Source organism: Elephas maximus, chromosome 25 (genome assembly GCF_024166365.1).
Source record: "Elephas maximus indicus isolate mEleMax1 chromosome 25, mEleMax1 primary haplotype, whole genome shotgun sequence".
NCBI classification, from domain to species: Eukaryota; Metazoa; Chordata; class Mammalia; order Proboscidea; family Elephantidae; genus Elephas; species Elephas maximus.
Genome location: NC_064843.1, coordinates 58,346,455 through 58,370,317, shown reverse-complemented (window position 1 = coordinate 58,370,317; position 23,863 = coordinate 58,346,455). Strand labels below are relative to the sequence as shown.

Here is a 23,863-nt window from a genome sequence, read left to right as displayed (position 1 = left end):
CTTGTGGAAGTGTGGATGGAACTTGGACTTACTTTAGGGCTGAGGTCTCACTTGCATGCACTTAGGGCACTCGTAGAGCCAGACGGAGTTGTATGGGGGACAGGAAAGGCACTGGGCCATGGCCTGGACTGGGCTTACCCTATGCTGCAGGATTCTGGAGTCAAATTTTGCAGATACCAAGAAGGCTGAATTCAAACCTGGCCTCCCCGGTCTTCCTGAAAATATGTATTTTGAGATAGGAGCATAGCACAGAGTTTATTGAACAGCCTGTTTGCTTGATTTACCAATTCTAAATATTTAGACATATGGCATATAGGCCGTCATTTGTACTGCTGGCCCAAGCCTGAGAAATGCAAGGGCCAGGACTACGTCTCACGGCCAACCAGTGCTGGGCCAAGGTGGCCACTGCAGCCCTCCGAGGTGACTGCATGCAGCCAGTCCCCGGTTCCAAGGAGTAGAAAGGGGAGTGGGTGTGCTATGAAGAGCAGCAAAATGCTAATACTTTTAGGAGTGCTACTAATAACGTTGGAAACCCTGGGTGGTGCAAATGGTTAAGGCACTAGGCTGCTAACGGAAAGGGTGGAGGTTCGAGTCCACCCAGCAGCACCTCGGAAGAAAGGCCTGGTGATCTGCTTCTGAAAAATCAGCCATTGAAACCCCTATAGAGTGCTATTCTACTTTGGCACATATGGTCCCCATGAGTTGGATTCAACTTGGTGAAAACTAGTTTTTGGTTGGTTTTACTAACAGTGTTGGACCATCTCAAAACAAGCCAAAATTCACGTGGCTGCAGAGTGTGGCAAAGTGCCAGTATGCTGGGTTCAGGGATACAGGGAGCAGGACCCTCAGGAAGGGAATGAAAAGCCATCAGGGCTCTGTCCTGTCCCCATGCTGAGAAGCTAATGGTAAGGCTGAGACTAGTGGCCAACAGTGTGCTGGCTGCTGGGAGGCAGGGAGACGAGCCCGCCCTGTCTGTAGAAACATCCCTGGCATTCTCTGACCTGAAAACAGCGTCCCAAACCGCTGGCAGCTGCTCTGACTCCGTGCGTAGCAGGGTCTGCTTTCCTAGTTGCTGGCTGGCAAAGCCCCTGGAAGACACAAGGCCAACGGGCCTGGTGGTGTTGGGTTCTTGTCAAGGGGGCGTATGTCTTGTGGCCAAAGGAAATTTCAAGATATTTGCTTATAACTAAAGAATTGAAGACAGAAGGAAAGTCTGGAGGTGAGCTTCTTTTTAAAATGAGTGTTTTGGTGAGCATGAACTTGGAGCCTGGGCTTCCCCAGCCTTCTGGGGAGCCACGTGGCAGTGAGCTCCTCTCAGCTCCTTAGAGTTTCTGACTCTCTCTCTGGCCATTGACAGTGTTTCCTGAGAGAGACTTGAGATCACTTTTTCCCTCTCTTAATAGGAAATTCTGAGTGCATGAGGTAAACCATGTCTGGGAGAGAAGGAATGTGTGGGGTGGAGTCACTAGGGCATTGACTCCTGGCGGGAGTTCTGGGAAGGAGGCTGCCGACGCCTCCTTCGAGAACTGAGATTGGGGCATTTGGGAGACTTTGAGTTACTTTTCCTTGATTTTCTGGTGACTGTCCATGTCCAATCTGACAGGGGAACCTGGGCCTTCCTAATTCAGGGGGCGCCACCTGAGCCTGGTTGGGCCTTGGGGAGACCAGTTCCAGCACGAATGATGGGTGTCCCGGCGGAGAGCAGAATCTGAGTCCAACGACAGGGAGATCTGGCTCCTCAGTAGGAGCAGCTGGAGAGAAGCTCTTGTGTTGTTTCTCAGCCTTGGAGTGAGGTTTCTGCTGGACCTAAACCAGCAAAGGCAGGACCAGGCGCTTAGGCAAGAGTCACACCAGTAGGCGAATCCTGTTCCCTGCAAGGGAGTAGGGTGAACCTTCCAGCCAACACTTGACTTCCACTTGGGTGTTGGCCTCATTGCTGCTGTGCAGGAATTCTGTGGAATTTGCTGCTCTTTTCTCTATGGGAGCCATGGAGCCCACCTATGGAGCATGAGGCTGGAAATTCTTAGGGCAACTGATTGGAATAGGGATTGTGCGCCAAACTGGTTTTCCAGCATGTTAGGTGGGGTTTCTGTCGAGGGCCTTGGAGGGTTCCTGGATGAGGATTTGAAAGAGCTGCTAAATGACGCCCTTGGTCTCGTAACACAGAAGTGATGGTCTTGCTGTTGCTGGAGAGGCAGGCTTAGGTTTGAGAATCCCAGGCTTAGGGCAAAGCTTTTTCTACAGCACTTGTCACCTTCAAAAGCACCTTCGCCTTCTCTCTTCATTTATTCAGCTGGTATTTTATTTATGGAAGGCGTATGTTTCCTGAAGAACCTGGGTAGTGCAAACCGTTAACACGCTAGGCTGCTAATTGAAATACTGGAGGTTCGAATCCACCCAGAGACACTTTGGAAGAAAGGCCTGGTGATCTACTTCCAAAAAATCAGCCATTGAAAACCCTGTGGAACACAGTTCTACTCTGACACACATGGAGTCACCATGAGTCTGAGTCAACTCAGTAACAACTGGTATTATTTTCCTGTGGTGGCTATAACAATTTACCACAAGATTGGTGGCTTACAACAACAGAAATTTATTATCTCTCATTTCTGGAGGCTAGAAGCCCCAAATCAAGATGTCAGCAGGACTTTGCTCCCTCCGAAGGCTCCAGGGGATAATCTTTTCTTGCATCTTCCAGCTTCCGGTGGATCCAGGTATTTCTTGGATTGTGGCAGTATCACTCCAATCTCTACCTCCCTCTTCACATGGCCTTCTCCACTTCTCACTCGAGTGTCTGTCCTCTGTGTGTGTGTCTCTTATAGGGACACCTATCATTGTAATTAAGGTCCACCTGGATGACCCAGGATGACTTCATCTCAAGATCTTTAACTTAATTATATCTGCATTCATAGGTTCTGGGGATTAGGACATGGACATGTCTTTATGGGGCCACCATTCAACCCACTGCAGAGGGTTTCTATAAACGATGCATTGGGCCAGGCCCTCAGATATCTCTTAGAGTGTAGGGGGCACTCGGCTGTCAGTGAAGGCCCTGGGCTCCAGGACTGGCTGCAGGGCGACCTCCTTGGATCTCAGTCTACTCATCCCAGAATGGCACAGGGAGCTCCAGGGCCTCTCCTTCTGGTGTCTACATTTCCGGTTCAGATCCCATCAATCCCTCGGCATCAGCGGTGGTGGCTTTGGATGTTCTGTGTTTTCACAGATGTATATAATTTTTTACAAAGGTGGAGCAAGAATACTCATTCCCAGGCCCAGCAGGATTTCAGGGTAAAACTTCCCATAGAAGATGCCTCCACCACAGAGTCTGCCATTCACGCCTGTGTGACACACCAGGAGCAGAACCACAGAAGGGGAGCCAGACAGGACTGAGAACAGGGGTTAACCCAAAGCAGCAGCCCAGGACCAACAGTGACCCAGGGACCTTGATGTAGATGATCTCCCCAGTCCCCAACTGTGGGCTCCTCCCTGTCCTGTTACGGCATCCACTTTTTGCTCCTAGACCAGCAGCATCAGGATCACCTGGCTGAAATGAAATTGTTCAAAATACAAATTCTTGGGCCCCACCTCAGATCCACTAAATCAGAAACTGGGTGTGGGGCCCAGCAACCTGTGTTTTAACAAGTTCTCCAGGGGGTTCTGATCCAGCTAAACTGTGAGAAACACTGCTCTGGGTCTTCAAAGCAATCCTGATTTCAAATAACTCACTCTACAAAACTACAATTTTTATTACTAGAAGCTATATGAATAAATAAAACAGGAAAGAGTCAGTAAGATTATGCATTGTCATCCAAACTCCTTGAGGGACCGAATTACTGGGCTGAGGGCTGTGGGGACCATGGTCTCAGGGAATATCTAGCTCAATTGGCATAACAGACTTTATAAAGAAAATGTTCTACATTCCACTTCGGTGCGCAGGGTCTTAAAAGCTTATGAGCGGCCATCTAAGATACTCCACTGGTCTCACCCTATCTGGAGCAAATGAGAATGAAGAAAACCAAAGATACAAGGGAAAGATTAGTACAAAGAACTAGTGGATCACAAGTACTGTAGCCTCCACCAGACTGAGTCCAGCACAACTAGATGGTGCCCAGCTTCCAGCACTGACAGGGATCACAATACAGGGTCCTGGACAGAGCTAGAGAAAAATGCAGTACAAAATTCAAACTCACACACACACACAAAAAAGACCAGACTTACCGGTCTGACAGAGACTGGAGAAACCCCAAGAGTGTGGCCTCTGGACACCATTTTAGCTCAGTAATGAAGTTACTTCTGAAATTCACCCTTCAGCCAAAGTTTAGACAGGCCCATAAAACAAAATGAGAGTAAAGGGGCACACTAACCCAGGGTAAAGGACTAGAATGCACGAGGGCACAGGAAAGCTGGTAATAGGGAACCCAAGGTTGAGAAGGGAGAGTGTTGACATGTCGTGGGGTTGTTAACCAATGTCATAAAACAATATGTGTACTAATTGTTTAATGAGAATCTAGTTTGTTCCGTAAACATTCATCTAAAGTATAATAATAAGAAGAAGATAAGAAATAGACACACACTGGAAGTATCATGCAGATTTGAGGAAAAAGCCATGATTATTTAATGTATATTTTAAAAAGCTTAATTAATAAAAATGCACTAAGTTAAAAAAAAAATCACATGTTGTCAGACATTGCAAACAGACTGCCCAAGGGCACATCTTACCCTTGGATTTGTTTTGCTTGCACATGTCAAAAACAAAACAAAACAATTACTTGCCAGTACTGAGTGGTGCATATGGTTAAACGCCGGACTGCTTGCTGAAAATTTGGCTGTTCAAACCCCCCCAGAGGCCTGGCGATCTGCTTCCAAAAGGCCACAGCCTTGAAAACCCTATGGAGCACAGTTCTACTCTGACACACATAAGGTCGCCATGAGTCAAAACAGACTCAATGGCAACTAACAACAACTAAAGAAATACGATATTTCACACAGAAATCTAGATTTCAATATTCCTTGAAAAATTGGTGTTTTTCTTTTTTTTAGCATTCCTGATCAGACACCATGTTTCCATGTGAGAGCGGACTGGAGGTAAGCATGGGGTGCCCTGTTTAGATGAAGCACGGGCTGCGCAGATGGTTACAGTCTTCACTCTGCCCCATGTGAGGAGGTGCGTCCCGACTGGTGAGTCCCGCTCGTGCCATCGCACTGGCTGCTGGAGGGATTTTGAGTTTGAATGAGGGCACAAACTGTAGCTGACCCTGTGGGGGTTTTGTTTTTTTTTTCTGTTTTAATTTTATTGTGTTTTAGGTGAAAGTTTACAGGGCAAATTAGTTTGTCATTCAAAATTTATACGCAAATTGTTTTGTAGCATTGGTTGCAATCCCTGTTCTGTGGGTGTTTTTGTTTGATGATGATCCTGGGCCATTCAGGGACCAATAGACCACTCTTCTGTGTGCTGGCTGCTTTTGGGGATACATTCTGCTTCAAACCATGTCTCCGAGATGGAGCCTGTAAAGATAGTGAGCGGTCTTATAAGAGTAATAATTATTAATAAATAATACTAATAAATAAAAATGACCAATAACAATATTTATTGAGCATTTATTATATGCCAGACTTTGTGCTAAGGATTTCCTTCTAATTCGATTATATTTAATCTTTGGAATACTGATTGAGACAGGTACTATCATCAGCACACTCATTTTACTGATAGAACAGCCATAGTAAGGAAGTAACTTGATCGAGGTTTCTTAGCTCATGGGTGGTAAGAACAAGATTTGAACCGGGAGTCAGACTTCAGAGATCGTGTGCATGACCTTTATACCATACTGCCATTCTAGAGTATGGACTTCACCTTGAATTTCTCAAATGAGAGCATATAGTAGAATCCCCTGGGGTTAAGAAATCTGAGACTGTAGATTTGGATTCAGGCAGCCCTTGGACCACAGGCTGCCATGTTCAGCTGCATAAGTTGTGTACTGTACAGCTGTACTCAGAGGTACAAATGGAAATACAGCAATGAAGAGGAAAAAATAATACATGCAACAAAATGGATGAATCTCAAAAACTTTGTACTGAGCAAACAAAAACCAAGCACAAAAGAATACCTACTGTGTGATTCCATTTATAGTGGAGAAACGTGGTGGACACTAAGTTAACCAAGTGATCAAGCTTAACATCACTAGTAATGAGACATATTGACACCACGAACCCCTTGATATGATGAGAAGAACACATCATTTCAATGATATTCTTACCTAAAAAGGTACAACCTCACTCCAATCGTGAGAAAACATTGAACAGACCCAAATTGTGAAACGTTCTACAAGATACCTGGCCAGTACTATTTTAAAGTGTCAAAGTCATTAGGGATAAGGAAAGACTGAGGAACTGTTCCAGACTGGAGGAGAGGAAATAACAACTGATTGCAATGTGGGATTCTGGATAAAAAAAAAAGGGGGGGGGGGGTGGGCATCAGAGGGAAAAATTGGTGAAGTTTGAATAAGGCCTACAGTCTAGTTAACCAATGTTAACTAAATTCACCAATGCTAATTTTCTGTTCTTGGATAATTGTGCTGTGGTTATATAAGATGTTTACATTAGTAAAGAATCTAATGTAGTGTTCTTCTAAATTTTCTCTAGGTCTAAAATTAGTTTAACATTAAAAGTTTAAAAAAAAACAAACTACCTAATGAGCTAGGTAATGAACTACCTGGTCTCCTTCCCTCTTGTACTCAGTGGACCCTGGAAAGGAGGGAACAAGGTTCCAGGACCGTCAGCTAAGAACAAGCAAGAAGTCATTCTCCGTGCACACAACCTCCCCTCTCTCAGACACCACACAACTCGCCTCACTTTCCAAGCTCAAAGATGGCCAGCTCTGTTTACCCAGCTGCCTCCCAAGGGCCATGCATGTCGCCACACTGAAAGCAGCCTTGTTGGCAGTCTGGAAAAGTCAACCAGCAATCAGACATACCATTTGGATCTGCAAAGAGAGGAAACGCTTGGTTTTCTGATTTAGCCTCTGGGACTGTCATTAGCATTTATGGACTAAAGCTTCCACTCAAGAACGGGTTGGTTAGGAATGCTTTTCCAGACGCTCGACTGAAAGGCAGCCAGTGAAGAGAGTTTAAAGTTCTCACTTTTCTACTGGCTGGTGGCTGCTCCCCCGGTTACTTGAGGACATAAGCCAGGGCTAGTGGGTGCACTGAGGCTGTGCCGTTGTTCTGAGTCCTCTGCCTGGTGTGCAGTGGTACTGTAGGAATGGTGTGGGAGGGGAGGCTGTGCTCTGACCAAGCCCAGGGGCGGTGGGAGAAGGCAGCAAGGTGGATCTTTCTGTGAAATCGGATGGGCCCGCACAGGGACGAAAGGGCATGCAGGAAGCTAGGATGTGGCACCTCTTCCCTTCCTTGGAATCCCGCTGTCCCTGGGACCAACTGTTATGTGTCCAGCACCTTAGCCTCTGGTTTCTACTAAGCTCTGGGTACTATCCCAGGCTCTTGTGGTGTCTCCCTCTCATCTGACGCAGAGCTGAGGACTCATAAGGCCCAGGCTTCCAAGGATTGGATACCAATGGGCTGGGCATCTTTGGGGACTCAGGCCCATTTGTAGGGGTGGGGGCTAAATCTACCTTCCAAGAGGGAAGGTTGTGACCCTTTCTCACTCCTTTCAAACCCACAGGGGTCACTGAGAGGAATCACAATAGAGGGTCCCGGATAGAGCTAAAAAAAAATGTAGAACAAATTCAAACTCACAGAAAAAGGCCAGACTTACTGGCCTGACAGAGACTGGAGAAACCCCAAGAGTATGGCCATCAGACACCATTTTAACTCAGTATTGAAGTCACTCCTGAAGTTCACCCTTTATCCAAATATTAGACAGGCCCACAAAACAAAATGAGAGTAAAGGGGCACAGCAGCCCCGGGGCAACGACTAGAAGGCAGGAGGAGACAGGAAAGCTGGTGATAGAGAACCCGAAGTTGAGAAGGGAGAGTGTTGACATGTGGGGTTGGTAACCAATGTCACAAAACAATATGTGTGCTAATTGTTTAATAAGAAGCTAGTTTGTTCTGTAAACCTTCATCTAAAGTACAATAATAAGAAATAAAAAAGACACCTAAGAGAGCAAAGGAACTAAAAAAAAAAAACTTGCAAGTGGTGATCTAAAATATATCTATTGGTCCCATCCCATCAGGAGCAAAGGAGAACGAAGAAACCCAAAGACAGAAGGAAAACATTAGCCTAAAGGACCACATGAATGAGAGACACCACCAACCTGAGACCAGAAGAACCAGATGGTGCCTGACTAACACCGATGACCACTCTGATAGGGATCACAACAGAGTCCTAGACAGAACAGGAGAAAAATGTAGAACAGAATTTAAATTCACGAAAATAGACCATACTTACTGGTCTGACGGAGACTGGAGGAACCCCTGAAACTACGGTCTCCAGACACTCTACTAACCCAGAACAGAAACGATTCTCAAAGCCTACTTTTTAGAACAAGAGTAGACAGGCTTATAAAACAAAAAATAACACACGTGAGGAGTGCGCTTCTTAGCTCAAATGTACAAGACCAAATGGGCAACTCCTGTCCAAAAGCAAGAGTAGAAGACAGGAAGGGACAGCAACTGGACGAAAGGGCACAGGGAACCCAAGGTGGAAATTGGGAGTGTGCTGTCACATTGTAGGAATTGCAACCAAATGTCACAAAACAATATGTGCATAAATTTTTGAGTGAGAGATTAACTTGAGCTGTAAACTTTCACCTAAAGCACAATTAAAAAAACAAACAAACAAACAGATTTACAGCCTTGGAAACCCTATGGGGCAGTTCTACTGTGTCCCATAGGGTTGCTATGAGTCTGAATCGACTTGAAGGCAACGGGTTTTTCCTTTTTTTTATACAGGAGAAAGCTACTGTTTAAAACTCTATTCAGCCCATTCTCCGTATTTTTTAAACTGAACTCCAATAGTCCTTTTTTTTTTTTTTTAATTTTTATTGTGGTTTAAGTGAAAGTTTACAAATCAAGTCAGTCTCTCACACAAAAACCTATATACACCTTAGTAAAATATACACCTTAGTGCATACTCCCAATTGCTCTCCCCCTAATGAGACAGCCCGCTCCCTCCCTCCACTCTCTCTTTTTGTGTCCGTTTCGCCAGCTTCTAACCCCTTCTACCCTCTCATCTCCCCTCCAGGCAGGAGATGCCAACATAGTCTCAAGTGTCCACCTGATTCAAGAAGCTCACTCCTCAACAGCCTCCCTCTCCAACCCATTGTCCAGTCCAATCCCTGTCTGAAGAGTTGGTTTTGGGAATAGTTCCTGTCCTGAGTCAACAGAAGGTCTGGGGGCCATGACCACCACAGGCCTTCTAGCCTCAGTCAGACCACTAAGTCTGGGCTTTTTATGAGAATTTGGGGTCTGCATCCCACTGCTCTCCTGCTCCCTCAGGGGTTCTCTGTTGCATTCCCTGTCAGGGCATCTGTTGTAGCCGGGCACCATCTAGTTCTTCTGGTCTCAGGCTAATGTAGTCTCTGGTTTATGTGGTCCTTTCTGTCTCTTGGGCTCGTAATTACCTTGTGTCTTTGGTGTTCTTCATTCTACTTTGATCCAGGTGGGTTGAGACCAATTGATGCATCTTAGATGGCCGGTCGCTAGTGTTTAAGACCCCAGACGCCACTCTCCAAAGTGGGATGCAGAATGTTTTCTTAATAGATTTTATTACGCCAATTGACTTAGATGTCCCCTGAAACCATGGTCCCCAAACCCCCGCCCCTGCTACGTTGGCCTTTGAAGCATTCAGTTTATTCTGGAAACTTCTTTGCTTTTGGTTTAGTCCAGTTGTGCTGACCTCGCCTGTATTGTGTGTTGTCTTTCTGATCACCTAAAGTAGTTCTTATCTACTATCTAATTAGTGAATACCCCTCTCCCACCCTTCCTCCCTCCCCCCTCTCGTAACCATCAAAGAATATTTTCTTTTCTATTTGAACTATTCCTTGGAACTCCAACAGTCTTGTTCCCCATCACCTAACCCCAATAATCCTAACTAATGAAATTTCAGAGCTTGCTCTTATTAACAAATGAGTCTAAAAAAAGAGTTAAAGGAGATATCTCCTCTTCTCTGCATCTGTGGAGGAAGAAATGTTTGTTTCCTTTCTAAATTTAGTTCAGAGAATCTGATTTGATAAGATGTTAAATTTAAATCTTTCACAATAATATTGTTCTTGTTTTCTTGTGCAACAGGGAAACTCATATGAATACTTACATCATTAACTTACTCGTTTTGTTCTCCATTAAAATGACTGTGTCCTTCACTTTAGACTGTGTCTGCATCTCCTGTCTGGAGGGGAGATGGGAGGGTAGAGAGGGTTAGAAACTGGCAAAAGGGTCACGAAAGGAGAGACTGGAAGGAGGAAGCAGGCTGACTCATTAGGGGGAGAGTAAGTGGGAGTATGGAGTAAGGTGTATATAAGCTTATATGTGACAGACTGACTTGATTTGTTAACTTTCACTTAAAGCACAATAAATATTATTTAGAAAAAAAATATGACTGTGTCCTTGAAAGTATAATTTGAACAAAGCTGTTTTCATAAGACTCTGCAAATTGCTGCCATGTTGTATAATAATAACCTCTAAAAGGTAACTGAAATTCTGATTTGGTACCTTATTACATTGTTTTATTGTACTGGGAACAAGGGTATAATTGGCATCTCTGTTCCTAAAGTGTATAAAAATTGTTGTAAGGTTGTTCTTGCTAAAAAAAAAAAAAAAAAAGAATATCAAGTATAACCAAACATGCACAAACTCCAGAAGATAAATTAGATGACTGGGACCTCCTAAAAATTAAATACTTAGGTTTATCAAAAGACTTTATCAAGGGAGTAAAAACAGAATCTACAGTCTGTGAAAAAACCTTTGGCAACAGCATATTTTATAAAAGTCTAATCTCTAAAAGGTATAGAAAACTTGGACAACACAACAACAAAAAGACAAACAACCCAGTCATAAAATGGGCAAAGGACATGAACAGACACTTCACCGAAGAGGACATTCAGGTGGCCAACAAACACTTTAAAAGATGCTTGCAATCATTAACCATTAGGTACAAATCAAAACCACAATAAGACACCATCTCACCCCTGCAAGAATGGTACTCATAAACAAACAGAAGTCAGTAAAAGCTGGGAAGGTTGTGGGGAGATTGGAACTCTCATACGCTTCTGGTGGGAAAATAAAATGGTACAACCATGATGGAAAACAATATGGCACTTTATTAAAAAGCTAGAAATAAAAATACCATATGATCTAGTAATCCTACTCCTAGGAATATATCCTAGAGAAATAATAGTCATCACACTAATAGACATATGCATACCTATGTTCATTGCAGCATTAATCACAATAAGAAAAAGATGGAAACAACCTAAATGCCCATCAACAGATGAATGGATAAACAAATTATGGTACATACCCATAATGGAATACTATGCAACAATAAAGAACAATGATGAATCTGTGAAACATCTCACAATACGGGTGAACCTGGAGGGCATTATGCGGAATGAAGTAAGTCAATTACAAAAGGACAAATATTGCATGAGACCACTATTATAAAAACTCAAGAAAAGATTTACACGTAGAAAGAAACAATCTTCAAAGGTTACCAGGGAGGCAAGAGGTAGGGAGGGGAAACCACTGACTAGATAGTAGACATGTGTGAACTTTGGTGAAGGGAAAGGCAATACACAATATAGGGGAAGTCAGAACAACTTGATTAAGGCAAAGGAAGCCACTGAGAGACAGGGAAACTGGACAAATGGAAATGGGGAATGAGGGAGGAGGGGATGACAATGCTGACACATTGCAGGGTTTGCAGCCAATGTCACAAAACAATGCTTATAATTTTTTTTTGAATGGGCAACAAATATGCTCTGTTCACCTAAAGCACTGTAAAATGTTCAAAAAAAAAAAAAAAACCCAAAATTACAGTTCAAAGCCCTGGAACGGGAGAGGCATAGTAAGCCCTTTCAGGAACCTGACATGTTAGACTGGATTATTGGCAGGACTGTGGAGAGTGACACAGATTCAAACCCTCTTTGAGTGGGCACCACTCTTACCAACTCAGATCACAATCCGAAGGGAAAGTGTTTTTGGTTGCTAGGCAACATTTAAGCTGCCCTTGTTTTCTAAGAGGGAGATTAAGTTTCTGGCAGGGCTTTGACTCATAGTTTTTCCCATTCCAGTTTATCCAAATTGTAAAAATTTGAGTCTGTTCCAGTTTTGCTTCCTTGGCCATGACTGAAACTGAAAGAATCAGTTCGAAGCCCTGCTCTGAAAAATGCCTACATCACACACACACTTACCTTAATTATGTACCTCTATTTGATTCTAGAGCTTTCTTGTGCTGCTTTTTAATTGCTTGGGGCTTTAGTCTTTGTCTGAGGTTGGGTTCTCCCAGAAGCAGACCCCAAAACAAAAAATTTCATGGGTAGGTGGTTTATTTGGGAAGGAGAGTGTGAAGGAGACAGGGGAGGAAGGAGCCAATACAGAGTGTGGGATTGATCAGGTTTCCACTATCAGCAATGGAGGCTCAGCGCTACTGGGACCTCTGGGGCAGTGCTCCAAGTTATTTCCCTAAGGGGCAAGGGAGTAGGGTGTTTGTATACAATTGCTGGAGCTGTGAGTCCCCCATACTTCTTGAGAGGCACATCTGTGTGCAGTAAGGCCCTGGAAGTCAGAGATTTGCTCAAGCGAAGAGCTGCAGGGCCTGCAGAGGGTGCTACCTGGGGCTTTCTGGAATGTATCAGTTGCCATTGAGTCAATTCTGACTCATGGTGACATCATGTGTGTCAGAGTACAACTGGCCTCCATAGAGGTTTTTTTTTTTTGTTTTTAAATGTTTTAATGTGTTTTTAGTGAAGGTTTACACAGCAGTTTAGGTTCCCATTGAACAATTTGTACACAGGTTGTTCAGTGACATTGGCTACATTCTTCACAATACATGAACATTCTTATTTTTTCCATTCTGGTTGTTCCATTTCGGCTAATCTAGTTTCCCTGTCCCCTTACATTCTCATCTTTGTTTTAAAGAATTGTTGAATGCTTGGTCTCATATAGGTGACTTTTTAAAAGAGCACAGTACTTACGAGTGATAAACACTGAGCCAATTTTTTATTTACCTACAAGGTGACTTAGGTTAGTTTTGGTTGAAGGTTTGAAGAGTATCTCAGAGCAATAGTCTCAGGAAGTCCTCCAGTTTCAACCAGTCCAGTAGCTTTTTTTAAGGAATTTGAGGTTCTGTTCCACATTTTTCTCTCATTCTCTCAGGTCCATCTATTGTGGCCCCGATTAGAACAGTCAGTAGTGGTGGGGTAGATGAGACCATGGTTATGTAGAATATTTGTCCTGTAGGCTAGTTTCTTCTTTGAGTCTTTGGTTTCCTTCTTTCTCTCTTGCTCCGAATGAGTACAGTAGAGAGCAATAGTTGTATCTTAGATGGCTGCTCACAAGCTTTTAAGACCCCTGACACTACTCACCAAACTAGGATGTAGAACATAACTTTATTATGCCAACTGACTGAGATGTCCCACGAGACTATGATCCTAATCCTTTAAAACCAGAAATTCGATCCTGTGAGGTGTTTGGTTATGTCTAAGAAGTATTCATAACTGGGCTCCCATGTGCTTGTATATATATAGTCACACAGATGCATATACATAACATATGCATACACCTATGTATACACACACATATACCTACGTATATACATATATGGAGCCCTGGTGGCACAGTGCTTAAGAGCTAAGTTGCTAATCAAAAGCTCAGCTGTTCAAATCCACCAGCCACTCCTTGGAAACCCTATGGGGCGGTTCTACTCTGTCCTATAGGATCACTGTGAGTTGAAATTGACTCAATGGCAATGGGATATATATATATATATACACACACACACATATGCCTACATACATAGTATATACCCATATGTACATTTTTTGGCTGTTTTTATGTTGTTTCAAAGTTATATATGCCATAGCAATTACCAACAGGCCCTTTTTTCTTGTGTACTTATTTTTTTTTAATTTTATTTATTTTGTTGTTGAGTATACAGCAAAACACACGAATTCAAAAGTTTCTACATGCACAATTTAGTGACATTGACTACATTCTTTGAGTTCTGCAACCATTCTTACCCTCTTTTTCTAAGTCCTTCCTACCCCATTAACATAAATTCACTGCCCCCAAAGTTTTCTATCAAATCTTTTGAGTTACTGTTGTCGATTTGATTCCATATAGATAGATCTTAAAAGAGCACAATGCTCAAGACAGATATCTTTTTTCTTTCTTTCTTTCTTTTTTTTTTTTTTTACTATTGTACTGTAGAAGGAGGTTTACAGAACAAACTAGCTTCTCATTAAGTGTACATATTGTTTTGTGACATTGGTTACCAATGCCACGGCATGTCAATGCTCTCCCTTCTCAACTTTGGGTTCCCTATTACCAGCTTTCCTGTCCCCTCCTGCCTTCTAGTCCTTGCCCCCGAGGTAGTATGCCCCTTTAGTCTTGTTTTGTTTTATGAGCCTAATATTTGGCTGAAGAGTGAACCTCAGGAGTGACTTAATTACTGAGCTAAAATGGTGTCCAGGGGCCATACTCCTGGGGTTTCTCCAATCTCTGTCAGACCAGTAAGTCTGGTCTTTTTTGTGAGTTAGAATTTTGTGCTACATTTTTCTCCAACTCTGTCCAGGAACCTCTATTGTGATCCCTGTCAGAGCAGTCAGTGGTGGTAGCCAGCACCATCTAGTTGTGCTGGGCTCAGTCTGGTAAAGGCTGTGGTAGTTGTGGTTCATTAGTCCTTTGGACTAACCTTTCCCTTGTGTCTTTGGTTTTCTTCATTCTCCCTTGCTCCCAATGGGTCAGATATTTTTTACTAGTGAAGCTAAACTTTTGTCTGGTTTTAAGAAGACTTCAGGGAACATTTTTGGTTTAAGTTTTAAAGATGACAACAGGGCAATAGTTTCAGGGGTTCATCCAGCCTCCATGGCTCCAGGAAGTCTGGATTCCATGAGAATTTGAAATTCTGTTCTACATTTCCCCCCTTTTGATCAGGATTATCCTACAGAATCTTTGATCAAAATATTCAGTAATGGTAGCTAGGTACTATCCAGTTCTTCTGGTCTCATGGCAAAGGAGGCAGTTGTTCATGGATGCAATTAGCCACACATTCCATTTCCTCCTCCTATTCATAACTTTCCTTCTTCCTCTGTTGCTCCAGGTAAATGGAGACCAGTTATGGTGCTTTGGATGACTGCTTGTAAGCTTTTAAAACCCCAGGTTCTACACAACAAACTAAAAGGTAGAACAGAAGGACTAAACACATAATTAGGCCAATTAACTGGGATCCCCATGAAACTATGACATAAGCAACCACTCCATAGGGTTTTTAACAGCTGATTTTTTCGAATTAAGTCATCGTGTCTTTCTTTAGAGGAGCCTCTGGGTGGACTCAAACCTCCAACTTCTTGGTTAGCAGCTGAGTGTGTTAACCATTTGCTCCACCCAGGGACTTTCTCTGAAGCGCAAGGTCTGAGGAATATGGAGCTCAGCCAGCAGTAGCAACATACCCTGCGGAATGAATAAAAACATATCTAAGATTGGACAGGTTGTTTAAACTACTTCATAAGGAGAGGAAACAGGGCTGCAACAGAAAGAAGGCCCTGCAAGGCCTTCTTCTGGAGAAGGGTGGGGAAGCAGAGCTGAATTTGGGAGCAAGAGAAGGGTTTTATAACTTAGGTCAAGCTCATCTTCCCTACGGGCACATCCACCCTGCAACAGGTTGTCCTGCCATAGGTGAGCCACAGCAGGCCTGTGAGCATGGCTGAGGGCCTGGGGCTGGGGTGGGAGGACAGAGAGCTTCAGTTAGGGTGGAAGGAAGGGGCCCTAAGTCCTTCCTGGCCTGTACAGAGTTGTCCTGGCAATGGGCTCAGTGGTCCTCACTGCTTATAGGCCCAAGCTATTCTGAAACCAGAATTCCTTAAAATAATTTTGTCAAAGAAACAAGAAACACTGCCTTTTTATCGGCTACTGTTATGGATTCAATTGTGTCCCCTAAAAAGCTATGCTGAGGTCCTAACCCCTGTACCTGTGAATGTGGCCTTCTCTGGAAATACAGTCTTTGAAGATGCTAGCAGTTAACATGAGGTCATACTGGAGTAGGGTGGGCCCTAATCCTACATGACTGGTGTCCTTATAAAAGGAGAACAGACACAGAGAAAAAATAGCCATGTGGAGACAGAACAGGGATGGGAGTATGCCTCTATATGTCAATGAATGCCAAGGATCTGCAGAAGGTAGGAGAGAGGCACGGAACAGACTCTACCTCCAAGTCTCAGGAGGAATCAAAACAGCTTGATTTCAGACTCTTGGTCTCCAGAACTATGAGGGAATATATTTCCGTTCTTGTCTGTCACCCAGTTTGTGGTCCTTTGTTACAGCAGCCTGAGGAAACCACATAGCCAATTTTTCAGAGCGGTCAAACAGTGGGCAGAAATCTCCTTCAGCCTCAGGGCTTGGTGCCTGGAGAGCCACCGGAGCTCACTTAACCAAGGTGTCCACCTTCTCTTGGCACATCCCCAGACCGTCCCAGCCACAAATGGCACTTTCGCTAATGTTTGTTTTTAAATAGGAAAGATGGTATTGCAGAAAGGAGAGGGCACTTTTGCCAGTGGCCAGAACTCTCCACTGTCTAGAGGTGTCCTCTGAGTCCCTCTAAGTCACCAGAACAGTGCTATCTGGTAGAACTTTTGGTAGTGGTGGAAATGTTCTGTATCGGCGCTGTCCAAGATGGCAGCTACATGTGGCTATTGAGCACTTGGCATGTGGTTAGTGCTAATGAGGAGTTACATTTTTAATTTCATTTAATTTTAATTAAACTTTAAATAGTCACATGTGGCTACTGAACTGGATGCACAGCTCTTGAAAAAAGGAAATCTTGAGCTTGGGAATCCTTTGCTCTGGATGCCTTCCCGGGTTGCCTCTGCAATGAGGCTGAGTTGGGGATAGCAGCCCCGCAGGAACCCCAAAATGTGTCACAAGCAGTGCTGGAGACCAGAAAGAAAGCTTTGGATGATGTCTTCTCCAGCTCAGGTCTTCTCTTGAGTTGCAAAGGTTATCAATTAGGTATCAATGATGTTGTGTTTATGACTTGTCCTTCTGCCTGTGACAATGACCTTGACATAGGTCATTAAGACAGCTGGAGCGAGCAGAACCTCAGCACCTGCCCGTGTCAGCTTGCTCACAGGGATACCTCTGCCAGTAGGTACTGCTGTTTACCCCCAGCAAACTGGACTGCTCTACCAGGGCCCTCACAGTGAAAAAAGTGGTCGAATTTGAACTCAGGTCCACTGAGGTTTGTGACACCTGGGCACTCAAAGTTGTGGGGTTTTTTTGCTAGACGTATGTGGTGGTGCTCTGAACCTTCTCCCATACTCTTCTCCCAGCTCCCAAATGACCATGACATCCCCTGGAATTCTGGTCCCTGGAATGAAGAATTTCAGCTCAGGAAGCTTCTTGTCTTATGATGATGGACTCCAGGACCATTCACAACATCTCCAGCCATAATCTACCCTGCCCCACCCATGAACGTCATGTTAAAAATAACAAAGAATGACAAGAATTGGAGCTCTGCTGTCAAAAGGGAGACGTATGTCTTTCTTTTTCTTCTTTCTCTTCTCTGAGGTCTCTAGAAGTGGATTAAACATTAAAAAGAGCTTTCTGACTGAAGGACTGAGAGATGCTGGAAAGGGTTGTCAGATAGAGAAATTGTTCTCCAGAGAATTTTTCAAAAGGCACTTTTTATTTAATAAAGCATCTCTCAATTATAAAATTAAGACATATTCTTTAATGAAAACTTGGAAAACAGATGAGTACAGAGAAAAAAATGTATGGTCACTCCACACCAAGAACCTTCATTGAACTTTTCCTTTTATTCTTTTCAGTTTTTTAATGCATAATTTGTTTTGTTTCTTTGTCTGCTGCAGTTTTGATCATCGATTTCAGGGGGATTGTGGATTATAGTGGGAGGATTTGGACACTCCCTGGGGTCGAAGGAATCATTTAGATCACAACTTCTCAAACCTTCTGGGGTGAAGGACCAGCTTTTAAGATTTCCAACCCACCACTGACCACGTGCTGTCCTACAGTGCATGACAAGGAAGCAGCTCCTCTCACCTGGGACTCATCTTATGGGGTTTCCCATCACCCAACTTGGTCTCCACCCTTGTATGGGTTTTTTAGGGCTGCTATACAAAACTCTACTAAGTAGGTGTCTTAGGCATCTAGTGCTGCTATAACAGAAATACCACAAGCAGATGGCTTTAACAAAGAGAAATTTATTCTCTCACTGTCTAGTAGGCTACAAGTCCAAATGCAGAGTGTGAGCTCCAGGGGAAGCCTTCCTCTCTCTGTCGGCTCTGGAGGAAGGTCCTTGTCATCAATCTTCCCTTGGTCTGGGAGCGTCTCAGCAGAGGAACCTCAAGTCCAAAGGGCAAGCTCTGTTCCCTGCACTGCTTTCTCAGTGGTATGAGGTTCCCAACTCTCTGCTTGCTTCCCTTTCCTTTTATCTTTTGTAAGATAAAAGGTGGTACATGCCACACCCCGGGAAAACTCCTTCTACATTGGATCAGGGAGGTGACCTGAGCAAAAGTGTTACATACCACCCTAATCCTTTTAATCACAGGCAAAGATTATGATTTATAACTTATAGGAAAATCACAAAATGGAAGACAACCACACATGGCCTAACCAAGTTGACACATATTTTTGGGGGACACAATTTAAGCCATTACAGTGAGTGGCTTATAAGAACAAAACACTATTAAGTGGGTGACTTATTGTCTTACAGTTCTGGAGGCTAGAGTCCAAATCAGGGTATCAGTCACATTGATTCCTTCTGCGGCTCTGAGGAAGAATTTGTTCCATGCCTGTCCCTTAACTTCTGATAGTTCCAGGTGTTCCCTGGCTTGCAGCTACAGTGTCACATGGCAGCCTTCCCCTGTCTTCCTGTCACTGTGTGTCTTCTCCTCTTTTATAAGGATAACACTCATATTGCATTAGGACCTGCACTCATCCAGTATGACCCTCATGTTACCCTAACCGATAATACCTTTAAAGACCCTATTCCCAAACAAGGTCATGGTCACAGGTACAGGGATTAGAACTTCAACATATCTTTTGGTGGGGGGACACAAGTCAATAGGTAACGGCCCTGTTTGATGAGGCCACCAGACACTTGTTTGGATGTCATGGCAATGTCAAATTGCTCTAAAAGTTTCTAAATACTAGCTCTTAATTTCTATATGCATTTCCTCATAGTAGTGCTGATCTAGATCAGGGGTTGGCAAACTATGGCCCTTCGGCCAAATCTAGTCCACCACCTGTTTTAAGCTAAGGGTGTTTTTACATTTTAAATGGTTGGGGGCAGGGGAGGATCAAAAGAAGAAGAATATTTATAACATGTAGAAATTATTTAAAATCCAAATTTCAGTGACCATAAATTAAGTTTTACTGAAAGACAGCCATACTTGTTCATTTATATATTGTCTGGCTGTTTTTAAGCTACAATGGTAGAATTAAGTAGTCATCACAGAGAACATATGGACTGCAAAGCCTAAAATACTTACTCTCTTATTATTCACAATAGCAAAAAGATGGAAACAACCTAAATGTCCATCAACAGATGAATGGATGAACAAACAATGGTACATACACACAATGGAATACTACACAACAATAAAAAACAATATGAATCTGTGAAACATCTCACATCATGAATGAATCTGGAGGCCATTATGCTGAGTGAAATAAGTCAATCAAAAAAGGATAAATACTGTCTAAGACCACTATTATAAAAACTCATGAAAAGGTTTACACACAGAAACAATCTTTGATGGTTACGAGGGAGGCAAAGGATGGGGAGACAAAAATAATAAATAGTAGATAAGTTGTAACTTTGGCGAAGGGTAAGACAGTACACAATAATGGGGAAGCCAGCACAACTTGACCAAGGCAAAGTCATGGAAGCTTCACAGATAAATCTATACAACTGAGTTACTGGTCTGAGGGCTGGGGACCATGGTCTCAGGGGACACCTATCTCAATTGGCATAACATAGTTTATAAGGAAAATGTTCTACATCCTACTTTGGTGAGTAGTGTCTGGGGTCTTAAAAGCTTGTGAGCAGCCATCTAAGATATGTTTATTGGTCCCACCCCATCCGGAGCAAGGGAGAATGAAGAAAACCAAAAACACAAGGGAAAGATTTGTCCAAAGGACTAATGGATCACAAGCACTATAGTCTCCACCAGACTGAGTCCAACACAACTAGATGGTGCCCAGCTACCACCACTGACTGCTCTGACAGGGATCACAATAGAGGGTCCTGGAAAGAGCTAGAGAAAAATGTAGAACAAAATTCAAACTCACAAAAAAAAGACTAGACTTACTGGTATGAGAGAGACTGGAGAAACCCCAAGAGTATGGACTCTGGACACATTTTTAACTCAGCACTGAAGTCATTCCTGAGGTTTACCCTTCAGCCAAAGCTTTGACAGGCCCCTGCAAAAACCCAATAATACCCATAGCTCAGCCATATGTAAGAGAATAAATGAGCACACCAGCCCAGGGACAAGGATAAGAAGGCAGGAGGGGACAGGAAAGCTGGAGGAATGGAAACGGGAAACCCAAGGTAGAGTAGGGAAGAGTGTTCACACATTGCAAGCTTGATGGCCAATGTAACAAAACAATATGTGTATTAATTGTTTAATGAGAAACTAACTTGCTTGCAAACTTTCACCTAAAGCACAAAAAAAAAAAAAATTTTTTTTTTAATCGGAAACAAAAATTTAGTATCTACCTCTTTATAGAAAATGTTTGTAGACCCTTCCTCTAGATCAGGAAACCCTGGTGGCATAGTGGTTAAGAGCTACAGCAGCTAACCAAAAGGTCAGCAGTTTGAATCTAGCAGGTACTCCTTGGAAACTCTATAGGACAGTTGTACTCTGCCTACAGGGTCGCTATGAGTCGGAAACGACTGGATGGCCATTAGAGGAACAGTTATCAAATTTGCTGACTCTCATAATCACTTGGGGTAACTAAAAAGAATACAGCTCGCCAGGCCCTACACCAGCCCTATGGAATCAGGGTCTCTGGAGTGGGGTCTGGGACTCTATCTTCTACCTCTCCTTCTCCACCTCCACGTCAAGGTGCACCCTCAGGAGATGTGCTTCCCTGAGCCCATAGGTGGAGATGGTCAGCCAAGTCCTACTGCCCTGTTCAGAGTCTTTTGAGGCAAGCCGCTGTGTCCTGGGTCCCAGATGTGCGCCTGCAACTCCCTTCCTGGCGTGCCCCCGTGCGGAGGCACACAGCTGGGACTCACAGGCCTAGTCCGGCTCTACCCTGGAGCTCCTCCTTCTACAGGTCAAGCCTCTTCCCCAAGCCTGTCAGCTTTCTCCTCACAGCTGCAGCAGGCGATGGGCTTCCCTGATAACCCTTAGCCCCGGCCTCCACAGCCTCTCCCAGGTCTTGGTTTTTGGAATTTTTGGCCTGCTTAGTAATGGGGCCCTGTGTCCTTCTGCCCTGCTGCTGGCCTTGCCTCATCTGGGACCCCTGCTCCGCCCCTCCCACACTCAGGCTTAGGTTTCTGGCCCCAGAACCAGAGTTCTGCACCAACAGTGTTGCTGAGGGGAATGAGCTGGAAACGAGAGTGATGGGAAAGCAGCATCTCTCGGCTGGTTTCATTTCTTCCCCGATTTTCCAGATGGCCCCTTTCTCTATGGCTGGGATTCCTTCCCCATGCCCCCTTGCCCTCCTTGCCTGCTACCCTCAGCTCTGCCCTCTCGCCCTTTTCCTTCTCACCCTGTTTCCTCTTTCCTTCTTTCTTTCTTTTCTTCTCCGCATCCTGCTTCTTCCTCCTTCCAGAGTCTGGCTGTCCAGCCAAGCATCCATCTGTCTGGCCTTGACTCCTCTAGTCAGACCAGCTGCTTCCAGGCAGACCGGGCCCCGCCCCCTCAGAGGACCAGCCCCCTGGGAGGCCCCGCCCCCTCAGAGGACCCGCCCCCTGGGAGGACCAGCCCCCTGGGAGCCCCACCCCCTCAGAGGACCAGCCTCCTGGGAGGCCCCGCCCCCTCAGAGGACCCGCCTCATAGGAGGCCCCGCCCCCTCAGAGGACCAGCCCCCTCAGAGGACCAGCCCACTGGGAGGACCCCCCTCAGCGGACCAGCCCCCTAGGAGGCCAGGCCCCCTCAGAGGACCAGCCCCCTGGGAGGACCCGCCCCCTCAGAGGACTAGCCCCGTAGGAGGCCCCGCCCCCTCAGAGGACCCGCCCCTGGGAGGACCTGCCCCCTCAGAGGACCAGCCCCCTGGGAGGACCCACCCCCTCAGAGGACCAGCCCCCTGGGAGGACCCGCCCCCTCAGAGGACCAGCCCCCTGGGAGGACCCGTCCCCTCAGGGGACCCCCTCCTCTCTGGAATGGGAGGATACCAGGATCGGCTTTGCTAACTGGGCCAGCGGCTCAGGCCTTTGGGTTGGAAATGTTTGCAGAATTTATTATTCAGGGAAAAGGTATCCAGGCCCCCTACTCGCAAGGAGCTCACAGTTTATGGGATAGACAGACAAGCCACAGATGGTCATAGGTCTTAAGTCAAAATACCTTTTTTTTTTTTTTAATTTTCATTATTATTGCCTTTTATAATCAGTATCTTTATAAATCCCATCTTTATTTGTCTTTGGGGGTTGGAAACATGACATATAAACTTGCAGATTTATTTTAATAAATACATCCATATTACTAATGATAAAATGTAAAAACAAAAAACAGTTGTAAGTCCGATTCGTCATAACTTGAATACCTTGTAAGTCGAGGGCTACCTGTACCCTAAAGGGTGACCTGGAGTCCCTGGGTGGCGCCAACAGTAAATGCACTCGGCTGCTAACTGAAAGGTTTGCGGTTCCAGTTCACGCCGAGGTGCCTTGGAAGAAAGTCCTGATGATCCCCTTCTGGACTATCAGGCTCTGAGGATGGAGGAGCACAGCTCTACTCGGAACCCCGTGGCTCTCCATCAGGGGGAGCTGACCTGACCGCAACCGTGTTTATAAAGGATGACTTGGGGTAAGCGGTAAGGACGGGGTGCCGGGCGGGCCAGTGCCCCGGTGCCGGGCGGGCCAGTCCCCGGGTGGGCCAGTGCCCCGGTGCAGGGCGGGCCAGTGCCCCGGGTGCCGGGCGGGCCAGTGCCCCGGTGCTGGGTAGGCCAGTACCCAGCAAGATGCTCAAACAGCAGGAGCTGGATGGAGGTTCAGGGTGAGAAGTGTCCCCTGAAGGGAAGGGATGGCATGCACCTAGGGAAGCTGCTGGAATGTGCCTTCCTGTGACCCACTGCCACTCCCCAGATTAAAACCGACAGAAGGGTCTTAAGTGGAAGAGGATCATGACCTGATTCACGCTTCAGAAAAATCACTCTGGCTGAGTTAGAGTGGGTACGAGGGGCCGGTCTGAAGCCAGAAAGGGCCCAGGGAAGCCACATCTAACACAGAGAGATGAGGCCTGAGCAGGGCTGAGGCCGAGGGGGATGGAGAGGGTGGAACAGCTTTGAGGAATATTTAGATCTTGGGGACTCGCTGGATATGAGCCGTGAGGGAGAACTGGAGTGAAGGGTGACATTCAGGTTCCTAGCGTGACTCTTTGAATGGGCACTGCGTCAGTTTTTTCTGTGACGATGCAGCGTAACAAACAACCCCCTAGTCTCACTGTCTTACTTCCACAAACGTTTCACACTCAGAGGACTGTAGATGGGCTGCAGCTTGGATGATC

The 23,863-nt window shown here is 45.0% G+C and overlaps 2 long non-coding RNA genes across 3 annotated transcripts; one reads left to right on the top strand and one right to left on the bottom strand.

Annotated features, from left to right (window-relative positions):
* The first annotated feature begins 1,058 nt into the window (after positions 1–1,058).
* Positions 1,059–17,602, top strand: LOC126067726 (uncharacterized). The gene is made up of 3 exons (XR_007515459.1): positions 1,059–1,219; positions 5,041–5,178; positions 17,498–17,602. It is a non-coding gene; the product is annotated as an uncharacterized LOC126067726 (long non-coding RNA).
* Positions 4,658–22,005, bottom strand: LOC126067724 (uncharacterized). Of its 2 annotated transcripts, none has more exons than XR_007515458.1 (3): positions 21,912–22,005; positions 10,267–10,341; positions 4,658–5,505 (listed from the first exon to the last, which is right to left on the bottom strand). It is a non-coding gene; the product is annotated as an uncharacterized LOC126067724 (long non-coding RNA). The 2 variants fall into 2 exon arrangements; XR_007515457.1 differs by lacking the exon at positions 4,658–5,505 and adding an exon at positions 8,218–8,340.
* Between the last annotated feature and the right edge of the window lie 1,858 nt (positions 22,006–23,863).